Source organism: Odocoileus virginianus, chromosome 1 (assembly GCF_023699985.2).
Source record: "Odocoileus virginianus isolate 20LAN1187 ecotype Illinois chromosome 1, Ovbor_1.2, whole genome shotgun sequence".
In the NCBI taxonomy this organism is placed as follows: domain Eukaryota; kingdom Metazoa; phylum Chordata; class Mammalia; order Artiodactyla; family Cervidae; genus Odocoileus; species Odocoileus virginianus.
The window spans coordinates 30,931,846-30,943,864 of record NC_069674.1 but is presented as its reverse complement, the minus strand read 5'-3'; the positions used below and the strand labels follow the sequence as shown (position 1 = coordinate 30,943,864).

At 41.9% G+C, this 12,019-nt stretch overlaps 1 pseudogene; it reads left to right on the top strand.

Moving 5' to 3' along the window:
- The first annotated feature begins 5,266 nt into the window (after positions 1-5,266).
- Positions 5,267-6,228, top strand: LOC110136707 (small ribosomal subunit protein uS5 pseudogene; annotated as a pseudogene).
- The last annotated feature ends 5,791 nt before the right edge of the window (positions 6,229-12,019 follow it).

Here is a 12,019-nt window from a genome sequence, read left to right as displayed (position 1 = left end):
TTGTGAATCCCATGAAGTCAGATAATATATCTTACACACATTTATATCCTTGGTGTCTAACTCAGGACCTGCAGTATAAAAGGAATTCAATACATATTTGATGAATGGATGAACAAACAAACTATTGTATGAAGTAAATGAACAGTGTTTGATAATCTGTTCAAAAGCTGTCATCAAAACCAAAGCTTTGCTGTGCACTTGCCAAGTCCCAAACAGGGATGAGAATTCTGATGCCTGAAGCCCTGATGCCTGAAAATCCTGATTCGTTTACTTTGTCCCCTTGGCTAGCAGGTTCTTCCAGAGACTAACTTCACTTGGATTCTCGGCTCCTTTACCCCACAAGCCTATCAGTTAACACCACTACTTATTGCTATGATCTATAATGCCAATCTGGAATACCAGCTGTTGTCTTTGCCCGTATTCTCTGCTTTCTCTGCTCTGCTTTCCTAGCCATGTTTTCTCCACCAGTTGTAGGTGCATCCCACTGTCAACGGCTATCCTTATCTAGTCCCTCTCAAATTTTTTCTTCCTTCCATGGTATATTGTTGTACTGGCAGTAAAGGAATGGCAAACACAAAGACTGTAACTGAAAGAGTTCCATGAAAGAAGTATGGGCAAGACTTAGTGAAACACTCACGGATCGTCAGCAAGAGTGGCGGATCATCGCTACCTCACATCCAAAGGGACAAGAATGGGAATAGTGTTTCCAAAACCTAGAAAATGTTTGGGACCACAGAAGAGGAACTGAAGGACCAAAGCTGTAGCTATAGAACACAACCACTGTCCCAACTCTGGCCAAACACAAGTAAAGATGCAAAGGGAATGAGTAACCCAATATGCTTCTCCTTTCAGCTCCCAATACCCTGTTATTGTTTCCCTTTCGCCAAACCCAGACAGAGGCCAAAGGACAAGGGACGCCTGGTAATGGAATCCATAGAGGTCAGTGTCTGACACACACAGAGCATGGTATGGATCAATGTGTGAGGTGGGGGTATGCAAACATGGAATAAAGCACACAGTCCATTCATTGTGCTACTCAGCTTTTACCCTCGACCTTTGCCTTAATGAAGAACTTGTGAACCCTGCACAGGAGAAACACAAAATCTCATCAGCTGTAGTGTCATGGTTGAGTGATATCAGTTCTGTCATGCTTCCCACCCCTGGAATCTAGACTGTGATGTTAGCCACCACTGACACGCTTCATAAAATATAAGAAGGAAAAAGAGGAAAACAGTTCATTTAAAACTGCTGGGAAAGCTTTTTGTAGTTTGCTCCAAGACCTAAACCAATAACAACAGCTGCTGTGTTTTACCCCTCATTCCTCTACTTTCTACCGGCATCTTGGCTGAACAGAATTCTTTATCTGGTGGAGTTACCCAAACATTTTTGCCTGCAAAATCTGAGTCCTTGGTGTTTCAGGTTTATTGAGCTATTGGAATGTTCCATTGACTAGTGTTTTGAACTGGGAATTGTAGACTTTCTCTTTTAATGTACACTCTCCAGAGTACCCAGAAGTGTCCAGTCCATTCCACAATCCACCTTATGGTTGCCATATCCGCTGAGTGGAAGACTATTTGGTTCCTCACTACTTTGCTGGCTTCCTATACTCCATCACATACATGTGTGCTGTGACTTCAGTCAGGTTCTACTCTTTGTGACCCCATTAACTGTAGCCAGCCAGGCTCCCCTGTCCATGGGATTCTCCAGGCAAGAATACTGGAGCGGGTTGCCACGCCCTCTTCCAGGGTATCTTCCCAACCCAGGGAGCGAATCAGAATCTTCTGAGTCTCCTGCATTGCAGACTGATTCTTTACTGCTTAGCCACTGCAGAAGCCCCGTACTCCACCCCATGCCACCTTTAATGATAATTTGAGTAATGTGATGTTATTATATCCCATGTCCTCCCAACAAGGATGGTATCTCTGCGTTCAAATATGTGAATATTGCAGCCTGAGAGTTCCATTTTGAGGATCACTCTTGAGACCAACATAAGTCAGGGACTCAGCCAGGAACTCTAACTCAGAGTCCCTTGGCATATTTTTCCTGTATTCCAAACTTTGGCCAGAGTAGTTCATCAACCCGACTCAACAGGAGATCTTAGGACAAACCCTGGGGATGAAATCCATAGAGGTCAGCCTCCTGGGCCCAGATCAAGTTAGAAACCTGGAGAATGGATGTGCTATAGCACTCAGATAATAATCAGCATCTGGTCACATCAACACTAAAAAAAAGAAAAAACTTGTTTTTTTAAGTTATAACTCTTGAATTATAAAATTTAAGGTTGAGAAGAGTTTTGGAAGCTTCTTTACAAAATAAACATCAATATTTGTCCCTCTAAATCAATTAACATGAAAGACTAAATGAGCATGTGCATGTAAGACTCTCTACTCTAGAGGCTTGGGACCCCACTATCTAAATCCACTTCTAAAGGGAAAGATTACTCAGCAAATCCCAACATGCCTTATAATTATTTTACTTTGATTATATTTTCCTTTTGAGGTTTAATGACATTGAATAACATGCTGATGTGATTTTGTTAGCATCTATCAATTTTAGAAATAATTTATTAAAATTATATTTGATATAATTATAACTGGAAATATTCTTCAATAATATTCTACATGTTTGCTAATGTCATTTGGAGCAAACAAAATTACCAGAGCATATCTGGACATTTTTTTTAATTTCCTGAAACTAATGAATATTCAACTCTTATCCTTATGATAGTAACAGTCCTTGGAACTGACATTCTCTTTGTTGAACTTTTGTGACCTGTTATGATGGCTTATAAAGTTGGGAATGATAAGTGTGAGTTATCCATGTAAGTTAACAGTACTGATTGCATTTAACCTTGAAATGAAATGGAGAAGTGGGGAAGTAGATTGGGAAAAGTAATATTGGGAAAAGAGAAAGATATGTAATAGGAGGAGCTAAAGAATCACCAAAATAAAATCTTATTAAGACTCAGCATCAGGTTCCCCTGGTGGCTTAGTGGTAAAGGATCTGCCTGCCAATGCAGGATACACAAGTTCAATCCCTGGTCCAGGAAGATCCCACATTCTACAGAGCAACTGAGCCCATGCGTGACTACTGAGCCTGTGCTCTAGAGCCTGAGAGCCGTAACCTCTGAGCCCACATGTTGCAGCTACTGAAGCCCACACACCGTAATGCCTGTGTCCTACAACAAGGGAAACCCCAGCAATAAAAAGCCCTCACACTGCAACAAGAAAGTAGCCCCCACTTACGGCAACTAGAGGAAAACCCTCACAGCAAAAAAAGATCCAGCACAACCAAAGGTAAATAAATAATGAAATCAGGAATTTTTTAAAAAGTCTCAGCATCCTGGCTGAAGAACCATCATTTCCATTTAAATGATTTTATCTGTATAATCTAACGTGGACTTGGTGTAACCTTAAGATCTCCAGGCTCAGATATAATGGAAAACATGTAGATTTGTAGAAATATGCCAATATAAACTTTTAGGGATTTGAGTTCTTTTACTTTAATTCTTGTCATAGTATTCCTAACAATATTTTGATGGTTGGCTTAGGTTACTTTCATTCCGTGGAGAAGACTGATTCCTGTGCTGATGTATTTAAAGCAGGATTATAGGAAAACTACTTACATAAACACAGATAGCTGATTCTTACATGAAATCAATGAGTTCCTAGTTATTTTCTATAGGATATCAGTGAAAAATATGTAGCAAATGATCTTAAAGTACATGAAAATCATAACCTGAAAGGTTTCCATGAAAAAAAAAATAAAAACAAGTATGAACAACAGAGTGGTGAAGGTACAGGTCAGAATCTAAGAATATAAAATATACTTTAGAAAGTCTTAAAAGAGAAATACAATCCATATTTTATGACAAGAAAAATTTGAACATAAAAATTTTTTCTTGGTCCATTTGGCCTCCTCTCCCCCCATCTACTGTGCACTGTGTATCTCCATTATGCATCAGCAAAACCTCCCCATAGGCAGAAATACCTGCTCAACCATAAATGGCAACATTCTCCTAGCACCAATAAGATAATCCCTTAAAAGATAACATTCCTTCTTCATCTTATAAGGGGTCACAATGACCCACCACAGTGTACTTACAGATCTAGGATTGTGTCAGCTGTCAAAAATATACCATTTAAAGTACAACTCTCTTTCTCAAAAAACTTATATCACTGTGCTTTGACCTCTAATGGACAGGACAGTTCTCAGAGTGTCCTGAGATGCTGTTCCTGGGTGTGTGTTCTGTCCTGTCCAACTCCTTGCGACACTATGAACTATAGCCCACCAGCCTCCTCTGTCCATGGGGTTTTCCAGGCAAGAGCACAGGACTGGGTTGCCATTTCCTTCTCCTGGGATCTTCTGAGCCCAGGGATCAAATCCACTTCTCCTGCATTTCAGACAAATTCTTTACCTCTTGTACCACTGGGGCTTCCCACTGTTCCTGGGTTATAATCCTCAATTTGGCTGAATAAAATTTTTCTGCTCTTTCTTAGATCAACCAATTAAATTTTTATTGACACAAAAAATACATTTAAAATACAAATGTATACAGGGGTAAAATACAAACAATGTGGTAATTATATGATAATAAAATGATAATCAAAAAAGTACCATCTTTGAACACCTACATGCCAAATATTGTGAAAAGTGTTAAAGCTATGATAGCCCATGCAAGCCATACACTATCCCATGAGGTAAATATCAATAGTCACAACCAATTTAAGAAACCTGAGACTCAGAGAAGTTAAATGAAGACACGCAGATCCCTGCTGAGGAACTAAGCTTAGGTCCATTTCCTGGCGGACTCCAAACCTCAAGCTCTTAACCACGATGCTGTTATTCTCAGAAGGAATAATTTATGAATTTGAGCCCAGATTAGTGATTAATTTTGATAAGATGACTGCCTTTCTATACAATTTTCTATCCCAGAACTTGCCTGCTATGAGGCCCTGAAGCATGAAAGCTTTTATCTTCTCTGGGTGGCAGCCTCTCTCACCTTCAAAATCAATAGAAAATATAGTCTGACTATATAAGATAATCTATTTATTTCCAAGACTGTAGACATCACGCTGTCTGAACGGAAAGAAACTGATAGATCCAGGGTAGGGGTGACGAAGAAGCTGTGTTTGCAATAGCCTCAAGGAATTATTTATAGATGGACCAGCAGAGAAATTCAATGCTGTCAATAACGATCTTTGGAGGAAAATGTAGGGGAAAAAACAGAGGTGTTTGGCTTCTGTGTAAAAGCAGCAAATGGCGGATGACGCCCCTGATGCCACCGCAGTACCCGGAGGCCCCAGGGTCCTGGAATACATTCCTGTGTTTTACACAGTGTGGGCCCTCCTGCGGTGGCTTCTGGGAGGCTTGGGCACGTGTGTCCATGCCCGGGTCACAGCTGAGGCCAATGCTGCAAAGCTGGCAGAAGCAAGGCCAAGGACATGGACCGGCCTCGCCGCCCCCTGCCCCCCACACCTACCCACTCCCACACCCACCCCCAACTCCTGCCACCGTCACCAAGCTGGGCCACCTGGTCACAACATGAAGATCAAGTCCCTGAAGGCGAACTATCTCTTCTCTCTGCCCATCAAGGGGTCTGAGATCACTGACTTTTTCCCCAGGACATTCCTCAAGGAGAAGGTTTTGAAGAATATGCCTGTGCAAAAGCAGCCTCGTGCTAGCCAGCAGACCAAATTCAAGCTATTCATTGCCATCGGGAATTACAAGGGACACTTCAGTTTTGGTGTCAAGTGCTCTAAGGAGGTAACCACTAATATCTGTGGGGCCAGCACTCTGGCCAAGTTCTCCAATGTCAGTGTGTGATGAGGTTACTGGGAGAACAAGATCTGCAAGCTTTGTATTGTCCCTTGCAAGATGACTGGTCACTGGGGCTGTGTGCTGGAGCACCCCCTCCCTGCCTGCCTCCAGCAGCATGGGCCTGGTCTCAGCCCCTATGCCCAAGAAGCTCCTACTGATGGCCAGAATTGATGGAGTGCCACACCTCTGTCAGGGGCTGCTCCAGCACCCTGGGCAACTTGGCCAAGGCCACTTTTAATGCCATTTCCAATATACAGTTATCTCACTCCTGATCTCTGGAAAGAGACAGCGTTCACCAACTCTCGGTGTCAGGAATTCACTGACCATCTTGCAGAAACCTGCACCAGAGTTTCCATACAGAGGACCCAGGCTCCAACTGTAGCCACCTCATACTTTTCTATGAGATAAATGAAGTGAATGAAGCTGGTAAAAAAAAAGAGAGAGAGAGAGAGAGATTTGAAGATAGCCAGTAGTGCACAAATGAAAGTATAATTAGAGTTCTAAGAGGCAAAATGTGTTGGTGGGGGTGGATGGGTAAAGCTCAGATCAAGTAACAGTTTGGGTCATACTTAGGACATATCAAATATGAACTGGTCAAGACCTTAAATCCTTGAGAAGAAGGAGATTGGGGACCAGCAAAGTGGTTGGAGAAGTTGGGTAAAAGCAAACCAATACTTTAATTTTGCCTAAATGAGTATAATCAAAATGAGATGTGTGTAAAATAGAATAAAGATGCTCACTGTTCATGGACTTCTCCCTACCCCTTCACCCCCACCAAATCTGACATCCCCACCAGAAGGAGTACCTGCAGCACTTATCAAAATAGAAGAAAGGGGAAAGAGGGGAGGAGGAGAAGAAAAAGGAGAAACATCACTAGATTCAAATTCAGAGGTTTGATTGAGATAGTTCAGAAATGAAGGATGGGACAAGCCATCCCAAGGTATGTTGTAGCTCTTGGCTGCCAGCTTCTCACACAGTTAACCTGAAAGCTTTAAAAATCATTTTGAGGGATCTGCAGAGGAGTCCCATCACTCAGCAAGGATGGCTTTCTTCCCAGCTATTCATATCCATCTCATGGAGCCAGAGAAGAATTGGAAGAATAGTGGGCAAATGCTTCATCTCTTGCATCTCTACTGTTGCCCATTGCTGTTGTTCAGTCACTCAGTTGTATCTGACTCTTGTTGGCCCCATTGACTGCAGCATGCCAGGCTTCCCTGTCCTTCACATTCTCCCAGAGTTTACTCAAACTTATGTCCATTGAGTCTGTGGTGCCATCCAACCATCTCATCCTCTGTCGTCCCCTTCTCCTCCTGCCCTTAATCTTTTCCGGCATCAGGGTCTTTTCCGATGAGTCAGCTCTTCACATCAGCTCTTCAGCTTCAGCATCAGTCCGTCCAAAGAATATTCAGGATTGACTTCCTTTAGGATTGACTGGTTTGATCTCTTTGCTGTCCAAGGGACTCTCAAGAGTCTTTTCCAGCACCACAGTTCCAAAGCATCAATTCTCCAGTTCCTCATAACTGTCCATTCTGAGTCAAGGAGAGGAAGCAGGAAAGAGGTGGCCTATGTTCCTGCTACTGCTGCTGCTACAAAGATAGATAGGTTCATTTCACCATATGTATATTTAAAACGACATTAGCATGGCCTATTACATGTATTATTAGCTCAAAAAATGGCAAAAAATGAGATGAAAGTGGAGAAATGGAATTTCCTTTTTTCCCTACTTTATTATGATTGTCCAATTTGTCCAGGGTTTGCTGTTTCACGTGAGGCCTGATTATTAGTAATTATACTAGTCTGTGTGTGCTGTGCTCTGCTTAGTCACTCAGTTGTGTCCAACTCTGAGATCCCACGGACTGTAGCCCACCAGGCACCTCTGTCCATGGGATTCTCCAGGCAAGAATACTGGAGTGGGTTGCCATTTCCTCCTTCAGGGGATCTTCCCAACCCAGGGATCGAATCAGGGTTTCCTGCATTGCAGGTGGATTCTTTACCAGCTGAGCTATCAGGGAAGCTCTTATACCAGCTTACAGCTTGCACAATGAAAGCATTCTACTGCCTTTGTGGATGGTGTACTAGTTTGCTAGGGCTTCCAAAACAAAATACTGCAAACTGAGTATTTTAACCAGAAATTAATTTTCTCACAATTCTAGAGGCTGAAAATCCAAGATCAAAATGTCAGCCCATTTGGTTGCTCCTGAGGCCTCTTGCCTTGGCTTCCACATGGCCAGCTTCTCCCCATGTCCTCACAGAGCCTTTTCTCTGCACACGCACATCACTGCTATCTTTCTGTATGTCTAATCTTGGCTTTTTATAAGGACACCGGTTAAACCACATTAGGGTCCACTTCACAGGCTCGTTTTAACTTAATTACCATTTTGAAGACATATCTTTAAAATTAGTCACATCTGAAGTATTATGGATTAAGGGCTTCAACATGAATTTTGAGGGGGAAACAATGTAATCTGTACCAGTTAGTATATTTCTAGTGCAACATCAGCTGTTACACAATGCAAGTTGGTGAGCCCAGCACCGCGAGGCCAAACAAATCTAAATGTCCGAGTCTGGAGCAGAGAAAGGTTTACCTCAGGGCCAAGAAAGGACAGGGAGCAGCTTGTGCTCAAAACAAAACCCAAACTCTACACTGGTTTTCAAAGGAGTGTTTTTATAGACAAAATATGGGGTGAGAGTTGTTTGTTTTCACGCTATCATTTCTTGACCGTTTCTCCTTCGTTTTTGCATTTCCTCCCTTCCCTAATTACTAACTTTTTGAATCTGCCCTTTAGAACTCAAGGAAGACCTGGGAGGCTGAAGCTTTTTTCCTCCGAACTAAAAATGGTGGACACGGAAGGCTTTTTGTACCTGGGAGGGTCTCACAGTGTTTGACTTAGTTTCAGTCCCTCCTTTTCTTTTATAAGCCTCAGTCTTGAGGGAAACAGGTATTAGCCAAAAAGGAAATAATGTTTTGGACAGAGAGTTTAATTATAAAGTTGGCAGAGGAACTCAGTTTCAATGCCAGGCAATAGTTACATCTCCTTGCCTTCTCCTCCTTGGCAAATGTTCAGAGTTAACTGACAGAATTTTTTTTTGTTAAGGTTTGTGATGAAGTAGCCTAGTGGTAATATATACTTTGCTGAACTCTCTCAAGATATGTTGATACCTATCAGAAATCACCTAGTCATAAAATCATTGGCATGGGGCTATGACTGTGTAGATGGTAAACAGCCCTGGGGGGAGCACATGGACTAGTAGAGAAGAGAAAAGGGGCAGCATGTGATCTGAAACAAAAGAGGGCAATACAAGAGCAGGCTTGAAGTAACACAAATAAGAGTGAGCCTGAAGACGTTTCCAAATCAAAACACAGACAGCTGGAAAGGTATTCTTTCAGTTCTCATGAGCACCAGCATGGATGTGCCTGGCACATTTCAGAAGCAGAAGAAAAGTACATAGACATGAAAAGGAAGACTTATATTGATGAGAGGTAGAATCATAGAATATTGAAAATGCCTGGAAAACAGAGGAGCCAGAAATGGCAGAACTAGAAACAGTAGAATAGAAGGATAGTAACTAACACAAAAGGAGGTGGAGTTGAACTGTTGGGTTAGATAAATTGAATGCAATATTCCAGCAAGATACCTAAATGACAATGTATAGTAGGGACTTAGAAATTAAAGACTAGAGTTGTTAAAGACTAGGTTAAGGCTCTAGACAGGATTTGAAATTAGTAAGTATAGACAGTGGGGTTAACCACTAAACCATTCAGGTATGACCTAAATCAAATTCCTTATGATTATATAGTGGAAGTGACAAATAGATTCAAGGGATTAGATCTGATAGACAGAGTGCCTGATGAACTATGAACAGAGGTTTGTGACATTGTAGAGGAGACAGGGATCAAGACCATCCCCATGGAAAAGAAATGCAAAAAAGCAAAATGGCTGTCTGAGGAGGCCTTACAAATAACTGTGAAAAGAAGAGAAGCGAAAAGCAAAGTAGAAAAGGAAAGATATTGCCATTTGAATGCAGAGTTCCAACGAATGGCAAGGAGAGATAGGAAAGCCTTCCTCAGCGATCAATGCAAAGAAATCGAGGAAAACAATTGAGTGGGAAAAACTAGAGATATCTTCAAGAAAATTAGAGATACCAAGGGAAAATTTCATGCAAAGATGGGCTCAATAAAGGACAGAAATGGTATGGACCTGATAGAAACAGAAGATATTAAGAAGAGGTGGCAAGAATACACAGAACTGTTCAAAAAAGATCTTCACGACACAGATAATCACTCACCTAGAGCCAGACATCCTGGAACGTGAAGTCAAGTGGGCCTTAGGAAGCATCACTACGAACAAAGCTAGTGGATGTGATGGAATTTCAGTTGAGCTATTTCAAATCCTAAAAGATGGTGCTGTAAAAGTGTTGCACTCAATATGCCAGCAAATTTGGAAAACTCAGCAGTGGCCACAGGACTGGAAAAGGTCAGTTTTCATTCCAATCCCAAAGAAAGACAATGCCAAAGAATGTTCAAACTACTGCATAATTGCACTCATCTCACACACTAGTAAAGTAATGCTCAAAATTTTCCAAGCCAGGCTTCAGCAATATGTGAACCATCAACTTCCAGATGTTCAAACTAGTTTTAAAAAAGGCAGAGGAACCAGAGATCAAATTACCAACATCTACTGGATCATCGAAAAAGCAAGAGAGTTCCAGAAAAACATCTATTTTTGCTTTGTTGACTATGCCAAAGCCTTTGACTGTGTGGATCACAATGAACTATGGAGAAGTCTAAAAGAGATGGGAATACCAGACCACCTCACCTGCCTCTTGAGAAACCTGTATGCAGGTCAGGAAGCAACAGTTAGAACTGGATATGGAACAACAGACTAGTTCCAAATGGGAAAAGGAGTACATCAAGGCTGTATCTTGTCACCCTGCTTATTTAACTTATATGCAGACTACATCATGAGAACGCTGGGCTGGAGGAAGCACAAGCTGAAATCAAGATTGCCAGGAGAAATATCAATAACCTCAGATATGCAGATGACACCACCCTTATGGCAGAAAGTGAAGAACTAAAGAGCCTCTTGATGAAAGTGAAAGAGGAGAGTGAACAAGTTGGCTTAAAGCTCAACATTCAGAAAACTAAGATCATGGCATCCAGTCCCATCTCTTCATGGCAAATAGATGGGAAAACAGTGGAAACAGTGACTGACTTTATTTTTCTGGGCTCCAAAATCACTGCAGATGGTGATTGAAGCCATGAAATTAAAAGACGCTTACACCTTGGAAGGAAAGTTATGACCAACCTAGATAGCATATTAAAAAGCAGAGATATTACTTTTCCAACAAAGGTCTGTCTAGTCAAAGCTATGGTTTTTTCCAGTAGTCATTTATGGATGTGAGAGTTGGACTGTAAAGAAAGCTGAGTGCCAAAGAATTGATGCTTTTGAACTGTGGTGCTGGAGAAGACTCTTGAGAGTCCCTTGGACTGCAAGGAGATCCAACCAGTCCATCCTAAAGGAGACCAGTCCTGAGAGTTCATTGGAAGGACTGATGTTGAAGCTGAAACTCCAATCCTTTGGCCACCTGATGTGAAGAGCTGAATCACTGGGAAAGACCCTGATGCTGGGAAAGGTTGAGAGCATGAGGAGAAGGGGATGACAGAGGATGAGATGACTGGATGGCATCACCAACTCAATGGACATGAATTTGGGTAAGCTCCAGGAGCTGGTGATGGACAGGGAGACCTGGCATGTTGTAGTTCATGGGGTCACAAAGAGTCAGACAGGACTAAACTACTGAACTGAACTGAACTGAAGTATAGACAGCAAAAATTTTTCTTTGTGCTTGATCTTTGTTGCTGCGTGTGGGCTTTTCTCTAGTTGGTGGTTACTCTGTATTTGCAGTTGAGAGCTTCTCTTTGCCCTGGCTTCTCTTGTTTTGGAGCACAGGCTTGCAGGCATGCAGGCTTCAGTAGTTGCAGCCCTGGAGCTCCTAGTTGCAGCGCACACACTTAATTGCCCCACAGTATGTGGAGTCTTCCTAGACCAGGAATCAAACACATATCCCCTGCATTAGCTGGCAGAATCTTAATCACAAGACCACCAGGGAAGTCCTGGTAGTTTCTTAAAAAGTTAAAATTCCCTAAAACCTAGCAATCCCACTCCTAGGTAGTAAAATAAAAGCATAAAAACATGTA